This window comes from Thalia democratica, chromosome 4, assembly GCF_965202585.1.
Source record: "Thalia democratica chromosome 4, ktThaDemo2.hap1.1, whole genome shotgun sequence".
NCBI classification, from domain to species: Eukaryota; Metazoa; Chordata; class Thaliacea; order Salpida; family Salpidae; genus Thalia; species Thalia democratica.
In genome coordinates, this window is record NC_139168.1 from 35,762,465 (window position 1) to 35,773,643 (window position 11,179).

The window sequence follows — 11,179 nt, forward strand, 5'->3', positions numbered from 1 at the left end:
ACTATAATAATATGTGAAGTACAATTGCTTAATTTCTATACTGTATTTGGTTTTTTAATCAACTATATTTATGTTTTTTACAAATCAGTAACATATATAAATATTTAAGTATTAGTTTTAATGAATTAGAAAAAGTAACAAGTAGAATAATCAAGAAACATAAACATTTATATATTATCAAATTTTAGTTTGAAGTTTTGCCATAAGTAGATTTTTAAGATTTTTTCATTTTTGAACTGAAACTAACATTCATAAAACTTTCTCACAAACATATTTTAAATGATGGACATACAAAAGTGCTTACACCACTTACAATAATTAGAAAGTAATTTTATCAGGAGAGAAACATGGAAATAATATCACTAATAAAATAATTGATGTCAAGTTTAGTTACTTTTTTTTAAACAAAATAATACTATGTTTTAGTTTTTTTTTTAACTAGTTTCAGATAAATAAAGAAAACTAAATCAAATTAAAATGGCAAAATTTTTAAAACCTCATATAATAGAAATTAAACACAAGTACTTAATAAATTTTTTTTATTGAGAAATGACCTACAATTTTTTTAAATGTTGTTTATGTGTACAATGTTGCAGTTTTTTTTTTTTAATAACAAAATGTAATTATTTAATAACTTATCAAACAAAATTTTTAATAAAGCTAGAAGTAAATCTTAAAATACTTTGACTGAAACAATAACACTTCATTTGGGAATTGATAATCAGATAGATATCACAATGAAACTGCAATGGTTTCAGCAGCATCTTCTGGTCACACTTACGTTTACAAACAGCATCACTTGGGGAAACATTTTGGTATTTCTTTGATTTTGCACGAAAAAAAAACCAATGCTAACAAAATAAAAGAATTTAAGTAATACTAATTATTTACCTGATCCACAAATTAGGATCCAGCCAAAAAGGTATCTCATTTTAAAATTAAGATCCGGACGGATAAGAATATATTTTTGAAATCAAAATGCAAATCTAGTTAAATATTTTTTTTTAGTTGTTAAAAAAAAGGTTATATTAGTCTATTACCTATCATTAATTTTGTTTAATTAATCTTAAACTAAATACATTTGTTATAAAATTTTTGTGAGCCTTCCTGAGCAATGTACGGCAGACGGCACACAATCTAGAAATATCTTAACCGCGGCTTTTTCTTTAAAAACAACTTGTGTAAAGTAAATCAAATTTAGCATCTTCATAACAATATCTTCAAATGTACTCTAAAGTTTATACTAGAGCACAGCAGTACTTATTAACTGACAATTTTATATTTTCTGAACTTAAAAAGTTTTTAAAATTTTTCAGTTCAATTTTTCAAGTCGTAGCTGCCCGCATTTTTTTTTTGACAGCCAGGCATTCAACTTTTTTTTTCTTTGAAGTTTAGCCCGAGGACTAAAAAGTTGCTCACCTCTATTATTGAATAAAGAGTAAATAATATAAAGATAGATTTAGGAATAAAAAAAATACATTAAATATTCAAACAGCACAAATAAAAACAAAAAGTAAATGTTAGTCTGTCATGAAAAGAAAGAACAAACATAACTATTAATCAGTTGTTCAACATGTTTTTTTTTTTTTTTTATGACGAAAAACATATAACGATAAAGGTTTTTTTTTCAATAAAAATTTTTGCAACTCCAATAACAACGAGAAAAAATTTACAAATGGTAAAAAACGTTACAATATAGATTAATAACTGTTTGTTAAATTATCTAATACTGTCGTTGTGTATTTTTAATAAAAGTTGTTTCTTTTCAGACGTTTTTGGTTTAAACTTTGTGTACATAATTAATTTTTAAATTTAAGATTTTTTATTTTTACAAAAAGTATTGACTTTTGTCCCCGACAACTAATTAAATCCGGTGTATTTTAATAGTTAAGATCCTTTCTGATATGAATCTTAGTAAAAATTTTGAATATTTGAACCCCAGGATTCGGTAGATCTCTAATTAAAAGTGATAATTTAAGTATTTCTAAAATTTGCTAACTTTTACTTTCACATTAATGGACAAAGCATTGTACTAAACGTTGCACGGAGTTTTAACAAATCTCAATGCCACTGGTCTTACAAAATGATAGTGGCTATTTGGTTAATTTAAGGTTAATATGTGGTTATGTGTAAACTGACTGTTGTAAATTTACTACTTTAAGACTGACTTAAATAACAAAACATGGATCTCAGTCTACCTACTAGTATCTTGTTGTCCTATAATCTAGAAGGTGTAATCAAAGTTTTAAAGCAAATTCAGAGCATTGTTATACGACATACAAAAATTAGTATTTGACTTTAAAAACTTTTTTCGACTTTTAAAAATACTTTAGTAACAAACGTCTAGTGATTTGTCTTAAGTTATCCCAAATATTTTTTACTATTGAAAAAGATAAAGTTAAGAAGAATAAGTATATAAATAAAGTTATTACCAGATTTTAAATTGTTGTTTGCTTCAGATTATAATTATAAATTATCTTAGTAGTATATCCTGGTATGATTCTATTTTGCTCTAGTAAGTGGAATGAATTGTTAATTAAGCTTAATGTTATATAAATTTTTAGCCTCATTTTGTTTCTTCTAGTTGGTTAGAAAGTTTCAAAGTAATGTGAAAAATTAAAGCTAAGTAAAATTTTAGTAAATTAATTTTAATTTTTAATTGTTTAAGTAACTTTTGAGTATTTTCATATTAAACTAAAGTACTTTGTTTCTTACGTTTGATCTAAAGCGACAAAAATTGAGTATATTTAATAATAAGGTGTTTTTTTACACTTTAAAATAACCTTTTGAATTTTTTTTCGGCAAGATTATACTTCCTTCGAAGACTTTTTATAAGAACTCAGGCACGCTAACTAATATTTTTTGAAAGCCTGGCCCGCCGAACTGAAATATTTCCTACCTATAGAGTAGCAGATCAGTAAGTTTCAATTTACAGCCGTTATAAAAGTAGCTTCCTTTTTATAGATTGTAGGTTTTATTTAAATTTACTTTGTTTTAGTTTATAGTGTACACCAAGTGCGTCGCTTGGGGTGAAACACTGGAGCTATAGCTCCACCTAAAAAAATGAATTTTTATTTATTTAATTTTAGAGTTTAAGCCGTTAAACACGCTGCTTTAAATGGGCCCCTGCTTTTGCTGTACAACCCCAAACTTCGTCAAAGTAACTTTTTTTTACAGTTGAGGAATTCAGCTTTAAAATTTTATAAATTTCTTTATATTACCAAAGAAAATGATAAAGTTTTTGTTATCATGAAGTTGTACAAAAAAATACAGCTAAATGTGTACATGAACGTCGTTAATTTCCATGCTAATTTAGATTTTTTTCAAATTTTTATATTTGATGTTCAAAATGTTCGTAAAACTGGAGCTGCAAGCTTAATCTATGTCAGCTGCATCTTAAATGTTTACAAGTTTTCAATACAAAAAATGTTGAAAAAATGAACTCTGGAGCTGCATAAACTTGCAGCTCTATGTGAATTTTATCATTAACATTGTAAAATTTACTACAACGCGAGAAAAATAAGACAAGTTGAACTCGAGGAGGGAATACTCAAGCAGAGGCAACTCGAGCAAAGAAAACTCGAAAAATAATAATCTCGAGCAGGGAATACTTGAGAAGGAATAAACTCGACCAGGGGCAACTCGAGCAGGAACAACTCTAGAAGGAATAAACTCGAGCAGGAGCAACTCGAGCAGGGAAAACTTGACCAGGGAAAACTCGAGCAGGGGCAACTCGAGCAGGGAAAATTCGAGCAGGGAAAACTTGACTAGGGAAAACTCGAGCAGGAGCAACTCGAGCAGGGAAAGTTCGAGCAGGAGCTACACGTGCAGGGAAAACTCGAGCAGGGTCAACTCGAGCAGGAAAAACTCGAGCAGGAAAAACTCGAGCAGGAGCAACCTGGTTTTTTTTTTAGTTACTTGCATGTTTTTTTTTTGTTTTTTATTATTAGTTAAACAAGTCATAAAATTAAGTTAGTAAATTTATAATTGTGTAAATACAGAAATTTACATGGACATAAATAAAAATAAAAGTAGCTATAGTTGTTAAGAAACGGTGTTGGTATACAAAGGTATAAGATATGCTTTTATTCATTTATTTGTTTATTTATTTATTATTAAATTAAACAAATATGTTTAAAAAAATTCTGAATAATTTTCTATTTTTTCGTACTACCTTTATGTTTAAAATCTAAGTGTTTTAGACTAGGGGATTTTTTAAATTGACAATGTCGATCTGTAACACCCCCTAACAAAAAGACCACGCGACGCTATTGGTGTACACTGTACTTTGTATAGTAACCTTTCTTTTGAGTACGCTTTTTTAGGTCAAAAACACCTTCTTTTCACTTTAGAAAATGAAAGTAGTTAAACGACATAGTAAGCTTATCTATTCAAATTTAGTCTTGTTACAAGTTATAGTTTACTTTGTTTGGATCTAAAACTCTCTCTCTTAACATTTAATTTAAAAACAAACAAGTTTTTAAACTATGTATGTTGATGATATTAGGTACTCTTGAAAGATAATAATGATTCATACGAAGTTCATATATTTAACTTTAACAGTTACTCTTCTAATGTTTACCAATAATAAAATAATATTCATAAATACAGAAGTTAAACTTGTTTCTGATAAACTTCACACAGATGTTTATAGAAAGCCAACTTGGTAATACATTAAAAGGTATCTGTGGTGTACGACTCAATAACTGAAAGGTCCTTAAACCAAGTGTTTTGAGGGCTTTTTTTGTCGTTTAATAAACAATAGCATAATACAAGTGTATGAACAAAAGTATGAAAATTAAGTCTGTTACACTGTTGTTTAAATAGAACACTAAATTTAACTACGAGCCCTTTCGATTTTGAAGAAGAACTGTTTAAAATTGCGAAAATACTGTTAAAGTATCAATATCCGAAACAACTTATACGAACTAAAATAAACAATTTCCTTGAAACCCAAAAATCAACAACTTAGTTTTCAAACAAGAGCAAAAAATAAAAACTAGTAAAAGCTTTAAAACTGATCAATATTCATTTTTTAAAACTATCTACTTGAGAAATTGCTTGTTAAGATTTCAAAAACAAAAGAGAACTGTTTAAAAAAAAAAAAATTGTAAAATAATTACTAGCATATACCACTAAGAAAGTGTCTAAATATTTTAACATTAAAATCAAGTATTCCAAAGTATGTGATGCAAATGTCATTTATAAGTTTACCTGCTCTGTAGAGTAGACTAAAACATCTCATATTTTGAAGAGACATCGTTTCAAATGTTTAGAAAAGTTGGACGTTGGTAATAAACAAAAGAAAAAACGCAGTGCTATTTTTGATCATACGCAGCATTGTTTATAGTGTCTAAATTCAACATTGATAAAAACTTCTAAGTCCTTAAGATTATACGTGAGGTAAACTTTATATTTTAGGATAAATGTTCCTCGAAAAATAAAAACCAAAACGAAAACGTAAGTATCTGCAAATAGAAAGGTAGCCCTTTTAACAAAATACTAATTACATTTTAAATGTTGATTAAACTTTAAATAGCATTTTTTTAAGTTTGTATAATTACGTCATAAATATATTAAATTTAAAGCTTTATCAATATTTTGAAAACTTTTATATTTTATTGAATTTTTGAAAAAAATCAAATACAAGATTCGAAAAGCTTCAAATTAATAGAATTATTAAAATAAAATATATAGTCATATTAAGTTGCGAATACTATATTTAAGTATATTAAAATTCCTTACGACAATAAAAATATTTAAGTTTTAGTAAAATGTATGATGAGCTAAGTGTATAAAAATTAAACATATAACATTTTTATCGTTTTTTTAGTTGTTGTTTTAAACCTAGAACTTTGTTTTTTTATTGTCAAGTTTTATCGAATATCTAATGCATACTAACATTAGTAACTACCTAAATATGATTGGTGTGTGTTTTTAAAATTTATTTATACTAATATGCGTAGCGAAATATTGTTTATAAATAAAAGTAATATAAAAGTATTTACAAAAATCTAAACTGTAAATAACTTTTTGAAGTTAAAATTTATTAATCGTTTTTAAGTTTAACAGTGATACTTGTATAAGCTTTCTGTAGATAACAAATAATTTTCTTTTTTTATGATTTATTTTTGTTTTAACAATAATTTTGTTTGTATTGTAATTTGTATTGTAATATTTAGAAATTATTATTTTTACTTTATATAAAGAAAAAGATCGACATTTTAATAAAAAAATAAACTATAAAAACTTTAACTATAAAATATTAAACATAATAAATATTAATAATTAATAAATAAAACCCTCAATAAGTAAGTTTTAAAAAATCTCTTAATTAACTTAAGTAAATATAAAAAGTGTTATAGTAGATAATCTTTATAAAATGAAAATTTTTGTTGACTGATAAATATTTTGAAACATATATGCATTGATAAAAACTATGTTTTATTTACTTTTGCTTAGTTACCTTAGAAAACGTTAACGTTAATCGTTGCAAGGGGTAAGGGTTGAGTTTCGTTAAAATATAGGCCTATATTCTAAGACCAGCTTACTTTTATTAATTTTAAAATGTACATTTTTGTTAACATGTTGCTATGAGAAATTGTCAAGCTATAGGTCACTATCAAGTAGTAGTGAACTTAAAAAATTGAAATTTTAAATGTATGGTAAGTTCTATCTTCACACCATGTTCATTTTCTTTCTTTTTAAGTGTTTCCGTAAGTTGCTTAGTTCAATAAACTTAAACATGTTGTTTTCCCTCCAAGATCTTTACATTATTTTGTTATATTAAATTTATAGTACATATAACAACCGTTTTTTGTAAGCAACTAATTTATTTAGGTAATAAGATTTTGTTCTACTGTTCTACAGAGTTTGTTAAAATTATAATGTAAATAATAAAACATTATATGGTAACTACCTAGGATGATGTAGCACCAATATCAAACTGAATATAAATTATTATCAATGTCTTTTTTAACAATAGTTATAGGCTAAAAATCAATGTTTTAAGCCTAATATATTTAATCTATAAATATACTTTGTTTTAAGCAAGCTATATAAATACATAGTACAAATTAAATTTATTTATGATAAACTAAAGTATTTAATTGACATTATTTTACAATATTGTAATTGATACAAATTATTGTATTGATATAATTGCTTTAGATAGTCAAATAAAAGCAATTAAATATTTAAGTTTTATTAGTTTATGATATTAAGTTTAATTTTATTTGTGTATTTTTAAAATATGAATTTAAGCTGAAAAATATGGTTAAAAAAGTCATGAAATATAATATTATTTCAGTTTGATGTTGGTGCAACATCATCCTAGGTAATTACCAAATATTTTTTAATGCAGGCTAGTTTAAACTTTTTTGAAAAAACTAAGGGGAGTTTAGATATTTTTCATGAATACAGGGTTGCCAAAAAACCTTAAACTTAACTATTTAGGCAAAAAAATTGAAAAAACCTGGAGTTAGAGAAATTTTGAAAAAAAAACCTAGAATTTCTAATAAAAATCACTAAAAAACCTTGAATTTTGAACTATTTTTACATGTTAAATAAATAGATTTATGCAAGTTGTATATTTTATTCACGACCAGTTTTGGTGGCAAGAGATTGCGACCTTTTCAAGCAAAAAATAAAATATGAAACTGCATATAACAATGTGTTTTTATATACAGTGAATAAAATATACAATTTGCATAAATCTATTTAAAAAAGCTCTTTACATCCCAGTAAATTGAGCATATTTTTTTTAGTTCAGGCAAATAACTATACATGTTAAATAACAAAATTTTGGCTAGATATGAAAAATCTGTCAGAAGAATAAACAACTTCAATCATTAAATTATTTTTTCACTGAAAAAACAAATTTAAAGTAATTTTACAGTATCTTTCCAGTGTTGTGAGATTATTTAAGACAGTATTGTTAACTTGAGTTTAATTTTATACTAAAAATAAACCAAAAACCTGGAAGAAATTCAGAAAAATTGGAAGGAATTAAAAAAAAACTTGGTTACCTGTAAATATAAGGCTAGTTTTTATAACTTTTAATTCTTTTTTACCTTAGTATATATTAAGTTCTTATTTTATAACAATGATATTTTCAAGTATTCAACCTTGATTTGCAGGGTTATTATAATATTTAGCTCTAATTACCTTTTTTAAAATTAAATAAACTCAGAGTTGTTTTTAGTCACTCTACATGTATCAATAGATCTGGTAAGTACAAGGTTAAAAAGGTTGTGGTGGTCAGTATTGGACTTTCTAAGGTGGGAATTTGTTATCTCTGAACCTGGTTGTGAGTTGATAACCAATACTCTGTGCTCTACATAGTAGTGATCTTCTTTTTGATGTCATAGATCTTTTTTTTAATTAGTTTATAAGTTGCATATCTTAAAATCAAGTAGGCCATTGATTTTATCCTTGATATACAGCCAAAAATAGTATAGAGAAAAGTAGAATTTTAAAGATCTTTGAAAAACCTGTAGTTTTGAATTTTTTTATATATTACTAAATAATGATGTTTAGATTAGATGAGAAACAATTATTATAAATAAAAAATAAAAAATATAATTTATAGTTTATATTTTTACATATCAAAGAACACATTGTAAGTAGCATAATATTATCTTTCCAGTAATTTTATACTTTTAAAAATATTTTTGAACTTTAATTTAATTTTCTACTAAAAAAAGACTAAAAAATTTTAAATTTCAAAAGCCCGAAAGAAATTTCAAAAAAGCCAGTAGCCATCCTGTAAAAGGAAGTGCTAAATTAAATAAAAAACTTAAGTAAAACTACAAATAATACAAACATTAAAAAATTTTATAACAAAACACAAACAATAAATATAACTAACTACAACTTTACCACAACTGGCTAGAAGTACATATAAACCAGTTTAAGAGTGAAACAATTGGTTTACTCTAATAACTTGCTCAAGCAAGTTCTTTTTCATGTAAATTATTGAAATAACTTATTTAAAAAACAAATTTATTCTGAGAAAAATTTTTTTGTTCAAATGAAAAAGTGAAATAACTTCTCTCAAAATTTTTTATAATAATAACTTTCTTTTGTGAATGAAAATGAAAAACTGTGCACTTTAAAAAAGTAAAAGTTTGTTTAATACAAATTCCTGAAAATGCTACTCCTTTTCAATAAACTTAAATATATACTTTTACAAAAACTTGTCTATAATACTTCAAAAAATGTTTATTTTTGCTAATAAATTTAGTTGTTATTGCATTCTTTTGCATTTAAAAAATTAAATACAGTCTTTTATTACAACTCAAGCTGACTTTTTTTTTCTTTAAAAAGTGGCTACTTTTTATATTTATATTTTGTCTTTATATTTTTTATTATCAAAAGCATGATAGAATAGTTTACTTAATACAATTGTACAATATAAATATTTAAATTAAAAAGTTGGTAATCTAATCGAAAATATTACACAACCTATACTGACATTAAATACTTGGCTATTTCCCATACCTTTAAAGCTAGTACCACACGCAACAAGAGCAGTTGTATTGTTTTTTATTGATGTTTTAGAAAAAGTATTTATGATAGGCATTGCCTATCTTTAAAACTTCTTCCCTTTGAAGCTGTGTAAACAATCTTCAAAGTCTTAAATGCTACTTAATCTTTAGTTCATATAACTTATGTTGTCATAAAAACGTTTTCTAAAGGTTTATAATTGTTCCAAAACATTACTTAAAGTATTAGCAAGAATAAGTGACAACAGGTATCCATTTAGTTTTCTGCTGAACCTTTTTCAAAATAAAGCTGCAATAAAAAAGCTTTTTCAAATCTAGTGGATTAAGCAATTTTGAATTTCAACCCTAAAACTGTCATGTAAGACACATTGCAGTATTAGTGTGAAAAAGCACTCAGCTGTAGTATACTCTCAATTCCCATTAGCACACCATTCCCATCCAAATCAGTTCTCACCCGATCAATTCTTACCTGAAACTTCTTTTTGAATTAAGGTATTTATTTATTATTATTATTGTTTTTACTATCATTGTTGCTCCTAACCTTCGTCGGTATTTTTTTATTTTTTACTATGAAGTGATTTGGGTGGAAAATGTGTGTGTGCCAGAGTTGTGGGTGTCCTCTCTGTATGTGTATTTATGAAAGAATTTTTTTATTAATGGTAGCTCTTTTAGGAACTTATTGCTACACTAAAGATAACATACAGAAACATGTGTTAGTGTGATAAAAAAAGAATACTGTTTAAATTGGTTATTATTATGTATTCCAGTTAACTTGTTTTGCTAGGATCTTTATTAGCAAATGCTTAAATTTATATTTAAATAGTTATAATAAAGATTTTATTTTAAAATAATTAGTGAGCAAAATAGAAGTAGTTTTAGAGAAGTAAGTATAAAAGATAACTTCAAAAAGTTCTGCTATAAATACAGTTATGTTGTTTTTGTTTATAGAAAGCTTAAAATTCAGATGTGTGATAAACTTTGTTTATTATATTTCTTTTAAAGTTGAAAAAAAAAATAGTAACAATTGTTTAGTAATTAAAAAACAATGTTTTACTTTTAATCCTAAATAAAAGAATTATCGTTCATAGCTTATGTTAGACACATGGAAACAAGTTTATAAGTTTTTATTTAACAATATTTTATTTAAAATAATATGTTTTGCTATTTGGACTCATCAGTTACAAAATAATTAAGAAACAGTATTTAAAATAAATTAGTTTAAGATCTTAAAAACTAAAACCAAAGTAAAATTAATAATAAATAGTATAAAAAATTTTTATTTTATGAACTGAAACTAATCAAAATAAAGTATAGTAAAATTGTTAATAATTTATAAAACTATCTTTACTATCAGTTAAGGCTCAATTGTCATATTAAAGGCTACTATAAAGTAATCAATAAAATTAAATCTTGGTTTTCCAAAAACTACTAGAATTAATAATAATAACAAAAATTAGCACAGTACTTTCTTTATTCATTTTTTTCTGAAAAATAAGTACTCCAGTGGAACTGTGTTAAATTGTTTAACTCAAAGAAATGTGCATCAGTTGGATAAAGCAATTACTATGCAAATTTTTGTTATTCTTTAAAAAAAATTTCAAACGAACTTGTTTTGTTAGGATCTTTATTAGCAAACTATTACCAAGTAATTTTAAAATAGAAATCTATTCAAT